Here is a 10,259-nt window from a genome sequence, read left to right on the forward strand (position 1 = left end):
TTATGAGTCTTTGCACTGAATGTGGTCGTGTTATGGACTCGATCCTGTCGAGTTTCTTTGGCTTTCTGGTCGTGCGATTTGTAGTCGTCCTTTTAGAGAAGTCAGTGTTGACTAATATGAGAATAATAAGGAATTTAATTATATACTTTGAAAAAGCATGTGGGTAAAAGTGGATGAGCCGTGCCGAGGGCAGATCTGTGTTGACTGTGAAAGTTTCAGTATTAATTGTCAGTGTGTGTAGGTGTAACTTGTTATCAGCAGACAAAAACAGTGTATGATTTTACTCAAACTATTCGTTTTGGAGTTGCTCATAACACTCGAATTTTTCGCGAGAGTTTTCGGTGAAAACCGTACCCGGTTTGTGAGATGAAAATGCAGAAAGAATAGAAGAGTTGGCATGAAGAAGTGCAAATGGAGAAAAGTGTTATCTATAAAGCATTAAATTGTGTGATGCACAGCACAAGAAAAAAGAGAAAAGTGCTGTTTGTTTTGGAAGATCATCTACACAAACACTGCCTTCATGTGTGCAGAAAATTGTAAAATGCTGTAAAATGACCAGGGTTTGTCTCTCTCTCAGGCTTTCACGTATTTTTGTAATCTTTTTCTTATTTTCTGAGTCGTATAGGACAGGAAAGACAGGAGAAGATTCGACGCTCTGCCCACGACACCACGGAGGCTCTTCAAACGCACTTCTGCTCTCTTCTCTGCCTCAAATGACTAATTCTGATAAAGTAGAAATGCAGCGTAAACCGTGTGTGTTTTTGTGTCATCTTTAGAGCACTGTCATATTTACTCTCGAAATGTGGAAATTGAAATTTGCTATTTTAGGATGAGAGCTTTTGGATCGAGGCTTTGGGGTGTTTTGCTTTCCTAAAACCTCGATTTCTGAACATGGTTAATTTGTTCCTAAATTGTACATTGTGTTAAATAAATGTGCACGCATGTTTTAGTGAGGTATACTCTTAAACATTTAACTTCTTCTGAAGATTGAAAGAAATGCAATTCTTTGCACCAAGTTGTTTACACTCATTTTTTTCACTCTAAAATCATTCTTTTAGAATTGTTGTGCAAACCTAAATTTGGAGATACATTTGTCTTGTAGTTGTTTTTATATAAATAATCCTGAAGTCATTTTGAAACTGATGGTTTAGGTGATATTATAGAGACACATAGGGGAAATTTGCCTCTTGAGCATGTTCTCTCACAACCCACTCAGTTTCGATAGGAAAAATGTTTAACCTTTTCAGCAACAACAAATGCCCATCAAAAAGTCAGAGAGAGAGAGAGAGAGAGAGAGAGAGAAAGAAAGAAAGAGAGAGAGAATCTGTTTTTCAGGCCATCAGTGTTTTGAGACAGACATCTTAAGGACACCATTTGTGATATTCATTTCGGTTATGACTCAGTTTTCTCTCATTTGAAACTACAGATTTTACGACGATCCGCGGACTGATTGTATATTTCTTTCATGAAAATTCAGTTCGAGTTGTCGAATTGAGCTGAAATTTGTGTGTGACATACTTAGGATATCTTTTAGAGATTACAAAAACCTAGGACTGAATTGTAGACTTATTTGTCTGTGATCTGTTGTGTTTTAATTTGAGCATTTTAAATGAGCTTTTTATTATTAATTGATTTGCTACAGTCCTGCTAAACTAATAATTTCTTAATTATATATGTTTATCCTTCATCCCATTTTAAAGTGCATTTCAGAGCATGTTATAGAAGACTTATTTTCATATGTGACCCATCTAAATCAGAAATATAATTTCAGTTCTAATTGTAGTTATGGTTAACAGATCATAATTCCCACACACATTCATTATTTAATTAGAGAGAAACACTCCATTTTCTTGTAAAGTGCTCATTTAGATTCAGTCACCAGTAGGCCTCATGCTTTGACCTTTTAATCCCCTTAAGGTCACATTAATATGTGCAGCAATATATAACAGAGACTCAGAATTTATAAGGAATTTGTATGGGTGAATTTAGTATTTTCTCATGAAGTGTCTCAAGCACACAGATATTAGCCTCTCACTTCCTGTTCAAACTGTTTTGTTTACCATTTGGAGGAGCTATTTTTAACCCTCTCAGCCACGGCCGTTCAGACACTTTCTTGTGTTCTATTTCTCTCCTCGTTGGTATTTTTTGCATCGAATAAAACAAATGTAAATTCTCAAGTTGGTAAATAATCTCTGACCTCAATATAGAGAAACACACACACACACACACCGCCTCTGAAGTCTGTCGGCTCCCACACGACCTCGAAAACTTCGACTGAGGACCGTCTGAATAATAGTTCCTATAACTATGATCAACTGATATATGAATTTGAAGAAAATAGATTGAGATCTGCTCGGTGTTCCTTAATACAGCACAACAAGAGATGTTCGTGAATTAAGTGATGGGAAACCGCGTATTGTCTTTCTCATGTCTGACTAAATCCTGTAGTGCTCTGTGGTGAGTTAATTACAGATACTGCATAAATTTGTCTCTAAGATTTTAGTTTTGTCTCACTGTCACGTCCTTATTGTAAAAGTGTGTGTCGTAACCTCTCCCTCTCGGTCTCATCCAGATGAGTAAGCGTGCATTCTGATCGATATCTGGCAGGAACCTTTGCTCATGAAGAAATCTCTTGCCTACCCTCCACCTACGAGTCTGCTGCTTTTTCCTCTCCTCACGCTGGAGACGGTTACTAATCACCATTTTCTCAATTGCAACTCATGTATTAGCCGCCCTAGAGTAATAGATGTCCTCCCGCGGATGAGATAAAGCCCTGTGCGCTTGTGTCAGCACGTTATTCCCGTCGGCGACACGCGTCACATTATGAGTGCTCAGCAAAGACGAGCCCGGATGTTGTCCGCAGATTCCCGCTGCTGTGTGATAATCGTTAAGTGCACTTTAAGAAGCACATTTTGGGATATTTTCTAAATCCTGTTCAAAGTGTAAACTGTGTTTGAGTAGGACAAACAAATTAGTTGAGTCAAATCAACTTTCATGAGTATTTAACACTTTCTTTTTCTTTCAGGTTCACAGAACTGATATATTTTAAGTAGGTTTCATTGTTTTGAGTTTTATGAACTTATTTTAATTTAGACAAACTTCAGTTTAACTAAAACTGGGCTGGGATTTCTATTTCCCAGAATGCTATGCCCAAAGCACTTGAAAGCGAGAGCAAATGCTGTTTTTTGTGTAAGTTTAATGATTCAGTAGTGATTTCATGTTTTGTTATGCTAATTTAGAAGAGTTTCTGTTAATGTGGGTTTTTGGAGAGTTTCCATCATGATGACAAGTGGTGCATGTGGCTTGACACATTAGCATTTTCTGAATTAGCTTGTTATAGCTAGCACTAATAGAAATGTTTATATTTAGGTCACATGATAATTTTAAGTTAAATGTATGAATTAGTGTACTCAAGTTAAGAACAATTAAAATGTATGAGTACACTCTAAAAAAAATAACAAATTTACACAGTAAAATACAGTTTTCCATTGAAACAGTAACATACAATAAAAACTAGAGATGCACCGATATATCGGATAATAATCGGTATCAAAAGCAAATTAAAAACAGCCGATTAATTTTAAAAACAGCCGATAGTGGGGTTGATATCTCCTGTCAATCAAAAGAGGGCAGGAAAATGCACTGAATTTGTGATTTGTGTAAAGAAAATGCTAAGAAACCAGTTTGATGTTCAATATTAATAGTAATTATATGAATTAATAACATTTACAGAGTTAAGAAATATTAACTTAATCTTCAGAATTTAGTTAATGTGTGTTAATATTAATTTGAGTAATGTGTTTGTTTATAACTGATAGCAGTTACTCTGAAACAAGCTGATGAAATGCAGAGAACAAAGATTTAATTTGCGTCTCTTTCTATCGTTATCGGCAGATATCACTCTGAATATCGGTATCTGTGGGCAAATTTGGTATCAGTGCATCTCTAATAAAAACAATGCATTCTGGGTAATATTTGTCATTTTAAGAAAAGCGGCCTATAGGCTACTCTCTTGAAAACCACAAATAATATTACCCAGAATGCATTGTTTTTATGGCATATTACTGTTTCAATTGATAAATACTGTTCTTTAGAACTTTCTATTCATCAAAAATCAATTCAACATTGATAATAATCATAAATGTTTCTTGAGCAGCAAGATTAGAATGATTTCTGAAGGATCATGTGACACTGAAGACTGGAGTAATGATGCTGAAAATTCAGCTTTGATCACAGGAATACATTACACTTTACTATATATTACTACAGATATTTTAAATTGTAATAATATTTCACAATTTTTTAAACATCAAACTTATGAATGGTAGTGTATATATTGACTTAATATAGTGTGTTGTGTGTCTAACAATGGATGTTATTAATTTCATGTCATAGCTACTATTAGGGATGCACCGATATGAAAATTTTGACCGATACCGATAACCGATAATTCTTTATATTTGAAAGCCGATAACCGATATATCGGCTGATAAATCTAAATTTTTATAGAATTTTTGAGAGCCTGATTATAAAAACAAAAGCCATGTCCCAAACACACAATTATAATGTTCTCATTATAATATTATGTAGCTTATATGACAGACTTGTGTTGTAGGTTGCACTGTATTTTCCTTTCTGAAGTGATTTTCAATCATATTTGAAGCAATTCAAAACCATCATGATGAACAGTGCACATCTGAAGGAGATAATCCATTATTTATCAGCTTTAATATATCTGTCACATTTTCTTATCGAGCCGATAACGATGTTAAAAATTAACATATATCGGCCGATACCGATATGGTGACCGATATATTGTGTATCCCTAATAAGGAGTGACTAATTTAGCTACTGGCTAAAACAATCATAAATCAAAATGCATAAGGTCTCCTCCTATATTAGGAGCACATCCACACGGACCAAATGAATGATTAATGCTCCAGAAAATGTCTGTGGCATAAAACCTCCTCAAGAGCAGCATTTTAAAATGCGTCTTGTTTGCACTGGGATCTTTAAAGAATAACCACAACGAGAAACAGAGACGTAAATCGCACTCTCGCATCGATTAACAAGTCAAAGACTCGTTCGGCAGTAATCATGAATATTTAACGCCGAGGGACGGCGTGTTGTTGAAGGGCGGGAGTTTCTCGTAACCTGACGTTATGTGCATGATAATAAGTAAACCTGGATGCTGATTGGTCAATAGGTGTTTTAACAAAAGTCTGTGTCTGCAATAACCGCAAACAGGTGTTTTGTGATTGCGTATCCGCAATCCATCTGTTTTATAATGATTCTTTGTAATATTTTGAATCACACCCACAATTTGACCACATGAAGTTGTGTGTATTGTGCTTCAGGTCTGGTTGTCTTTGTGTGGGCCGGCGTCTCTCTCCGTGTGTGTGAAAGTATCTAGGCGCACTCGACTGCAGTGTCGGGTTTCACATCAGGCCCTGAGAGAGCTTTTCTGGCTGTTATCTCTTTAGTCACGAGCAGCGCTGTTCCCCTCCAGCTCTGACAGAGAGAGACGGGTGTGATCGCCTCGCCTTCACTCCTACTCACACGCTTCCTTACGCCAGACTCCTTCTACACTCTTAGTTCACAAATTGCTTTGAATAAAGACACTGCAGCTGAATTGACCCCACGGCCAGAGCTCACCGTTATTGCTCTGACGACGCTCTCTCAAAGCTCAGCAGAGTTCGAATTTGTTTTTGAATATGTGCAGCAGCTCAGATCATTTGGTCTCGGGAGAAATGTGTGAGCTCATACAGAGATTAGATGAGATTTCTTCTGAAACTACTTTATTCTGAGATTACTAGGGTCTTTTTATCAAGGCAAACACCAGAACCACAAGAAAAAAGTCTACTACTATTTGTTTTATCTGTTTAGTGTCATTGTGGCGTATAAGAAAATAACACATTTGTAGTTTTTTTATTTTTTTTTTATTTGTCAAGATGTAATATAAGATCCCCAGAATGTGTGTGTGAAGTTTCATCTCAAAATCCCCCACAGATCATTTATTATAGCTTGTCAAATTTGCAAAAATGCACCGTTTTTGTGTGTGTCCCTTTAAATGCAAATGAGCTCCGCTTTCCAGAAGAGGGCGGAGCTTTAACAGCTCAACAACAACAAAGCTGGAGAATCTCACGCAGCCAAAATGAGGAAAGTGTTCAGCCTTACATTGTTCAAACCGGAGTCGACACTGATGGAGAGACTCAGGAAGAAGTTACAACTTTTAGACGTTTCTGAATGGTTAGTGGATAAATTGATGTAGTTGCTGTGGAGTTGATTCAACTCATCCACTAGCATGTGCCGTCATGTTCATCTTTTGTGTTGAATTGACCCTCGTTTGGTGTAAAATGACGGCATGACAACAACACTCTACTACAACAACTCTTCCTCTTCTCTAAAGCAGCCCAACATGGCCCCGCCCCCTTTGTTGTGTGTTCTCGGGGGCGGGGTTTATGTAAATGTTAGGGTTTGTGATGTCACTAACCTGTGAAGAAGCTCGTTGTAGTCCCTACCAGCCATTTTTTGTAGTCCTGGATAGCGGGACGCAGGCAGCTCCTTCATACATAGACCAGACATCGACAAGTGAAAAGAAGGCATCATTTGAGGCATTACAGACAGTTTGGAAGAAATGCAAATGCACTATGTTTCTGCAATCCACTGTTCTCGATGCGAATATAAACATATGACAGCGTGAAATGGTGCACACTCACAGCTGGCATTAAAGGGTTAGTTCACCCAAAAATGAAAATAATATCATTAATTACTCACCCTCATGCTGTTCCACACCCATAAGACCTTCAGAGGACAAATTAAGATATTTTTGATGAAATCCGATGGCTCAGTGAGGCCTGAGCAATGACATTTCCTCTCTCAAGATCCATAAATGTACTAAAAACATATTTAAATCCGTTCGTGTGAGTACAGTGGTTCAATATTAATATTATTTTGCTTTTTTGGCGCACCAAAAATATTATAAGGACTTATATAGTGATGTCCGATTTCAAAACACTGCTTAAGGAAGCTTCAGAGCATTTGAATCAGTGTGATAGACATGTTTGACCATTGCATTCATGTCTTTCGCAGCATTACATGCATGAAGCACCGTTTTTACTGCGCCGCTCAAGATACAAGAAGTATATGTAGCAGATATGGCCTGTTGGACATCTGTGCCTTTGTTCATACGGACATCTGACTGCTAAGTAGGGTTTGTGTTTTTCAGCAATAGCATGCACCCTTACTTTACTTTACTGCTTTACTGAAAAAAATCCATTTGTGCATTTGCAAGTGTGTGTGTGTTTTTAACACTTCAATTCCAGTATGTAAATATTCTCATTGTCATTTGAAAGTGTGCAGGCCTACTTGCTGTTATATTATGATTATACATTCAGTGGCATAAAATGACAATAATATCGCATATTGCAATTAACAAAACAAAAACAAAAAATAGTTATTGTGATAGGCCTGGTTAGTGATGCCATCGCATTGAACTCTGAGCATTAACAACATCTGCAAAGTTACGACGCTCAAAGTAAAAAAAAGTGAAATCATAATCATCCACCCCTTTAAATTTGATTATTTTAATTGATTATTTATCTATTTAAATGTATTATTTTTATCATTTATTTAAATGTTGTTTAATTTCAAATTACTTTTTGATGATTTATCTATTTTAATTATTTCTCATCAGACTCTTTCCTCTCTTAGTGTCGTCATGTATCACACGTTCTTCAAGGATGTGGGCTTTTATACGTTTCTCAGCTATTAAGTGCTCAGCATCAATGGCTGTGTTCAGGGGGACTAACAGAAGACCATGTGGTTTAAGTTGAGAGAGAGACAGACATGCACAATGCAAATTAAACAGCGTGTGGGTTAATTTGTATTTGTTTTGACATCATTTTCTAGCACAGGTTGCACCACCGCTTTGCCGCAATTTTTTGCTTTTGCCACCTTGTTTTTTTGGAAAAAAATGTGTGATATGATTCTCGAAAAACGGTTTGATGCAAATGTGTTCAAACCATATTTTTTACTATGCGAAAAATGCATAGAAAAACAAAAAGATGACAGGATGACAACATAGTGAGTGTTTTTGCATGTGTTCTTTGGATGACAGCCTGGCCAAAAATTATGCCCACAAAATCTGGCCTGTTTCATTGCATGATTATCACAAATAACTACAAGCAAAACTATGCTTACAAAATCTTTAACCAATGAATAAAGGGTGAAGATTTGGCCAGTACGATGTCAACAATTGGCTTATTTCTACCTTTTTATTTTGTTAGCATTAGGGCTGTGCGGTATATCGAGTTTGAATGATTTATCGATACGATACGGAATGAGGCCATTTATATATCAATATATAGTAATTTGATACGAGTGTGTCTGAAAAACAGTGGGTGAAATGCATAATACAATTTGTCCTAAACATAAGTCACGCTTAATATATGTAGCGCTTTAAAATAACATATAGTGGTGTGCATAACTTGCATTTCACAGGTATATTCTCCATCTGTAAATGTTAGAAAGTCATGCAAATATTTCCATTTTGCTGTCAGGAGTGGACGAGCCTCATAATTTCTGCTAAACTTTACACTTCTACACTGTAAAAAGTAATACGCTCTATCGACTCAATAACAGATTGCAAGCAATACTGTTAATTTAATTCAACATATAACAATTGAGTTACAATTAATCAAATGAATTCTATAAAAGTCAACCATTTAACATTTATACGTGTAAAACTAGCAGCGTTACAAAAATCACAATCGGACATAAAAAGCAAATTAAATGAAACACCGATTACCATAACGGTGACTAAACATTTTCATTCAAATCAACATCTAAACCTCTGTTAATTTGTGCGTTTTTGCTTGTTATCATCAGGTGTCTTCAATGCTGTCAGATATTTGTGTTTAAATTTGACTTAAATCTTACGGTTGACATTTAAGGAATTGATTCATTCCAACTCAATTCTGTAAATTAATGATATTGCTTTTAATCTTTTATGGAGTATATATAGTGTATATAACAACAAACAGACATAGCGCAAATAATATTTCTGACTAAAATATAAGCCATATGATATAAATATGCCATATGACGAATTTTAAAGCTATAAGTAAGTGTATTTTTGTGAAAGCAGTAACTGTAAAGCGATCATTGTAATGGGGAAATCAAAATAGCCTGTGCTTTAAGTTCAGTGAATTTAACTTCTGCTTTAAAGAGCATTATTTTTATCTTTAGATTGTAATGTTACATGTAATGTGATTTGACCCCTTACCACACGGTTACATTCACTACATTTGATTTCATAGCCTTTAATATGAACACTGTTTGCAGGATAAGATTGGGCAGGATGTGAAATAAGATAAATACTGATATTTTTATTCTAAATCCAAACAAATATAGCAAATACCGAGGTATGAGACACCAAACATCTGACATAACCCTAAGCAATGCATTTTTCTCAAGGCAATTCTTTGGATCATGTTAATCCGTGATGCATTTAAAATGGGGTTCAAGTATTGTGTTGAACATGTTGGTCAAATAACGTGGGTTCCTTTGACCTTCAAAAGCAAACAAGATCAACTATATATTCCAATCTGTGTCGGTCATCGTCTTCTCCTCGCTTGTGTCTGAGTGTAATGAAGTCCGCCCGCTCGCTCTGGGAACAAAGAGACTTCTCTCACTCATGACTCGCTGTGGATCAGGAGGAGGGGGTGGAAAAGAAAACACAAGAAAAGCAGAAACGGGCACGGCCTCGGGCGCTGAAACCTCAGCCCTGCTATTACCGCGCGTCTGCAGACAGGTGCCGCGGCCCGCGGCGTCGCTCCTCACGTCTGCTTTAATAGCTGTGATTCTGGAAGCTTGTTGAGCTCTGTTCACTGAAGTTTGTGTTCTTTTGTGCAGGTCACGGCGAGGAGCGACTGCCGTCCGGCGGACTGGCGTCAGACGTGGGCCGCAGCACTTGAGGTCAGCGCACACTGTTTATGCTGCCTTCAGGTCCTCCTGGGAAGTTCCTACTTAAGAGCTCGGAAGACATAATTATGATGCGTGCAAAGTGATTTTGATTGAAAAAAATATGAGTTGCGTATTTGAACAAAGCAATGTGATTCATGCTGTATTTTATGTGTTTCTTCTGCAACTGCAAAATTGAATTTACATTAAATCAACATAACTTACACTATGATCAATAGAGCACAACAGTGAACACTTCCAATAGTATTTTTTCTCATGCATTGAGATTCATGTTT

Source organism: Chanodichthys erythropterus, chromosome 5 (genome assembly GCF_024489055.1).
Source record: "Chanodichthys erythropterus isolate Z2021 chromosome 5, ASM2448905v1, whole genome shotgun sequence".
Classification (NCBI taxonomy): Eukaryota; Metazoa; Chordata; class Actinopteri; order Cypriniformes; family Xenocyprididae; genus Chanodichthys; species Chanodichthys erythropterus.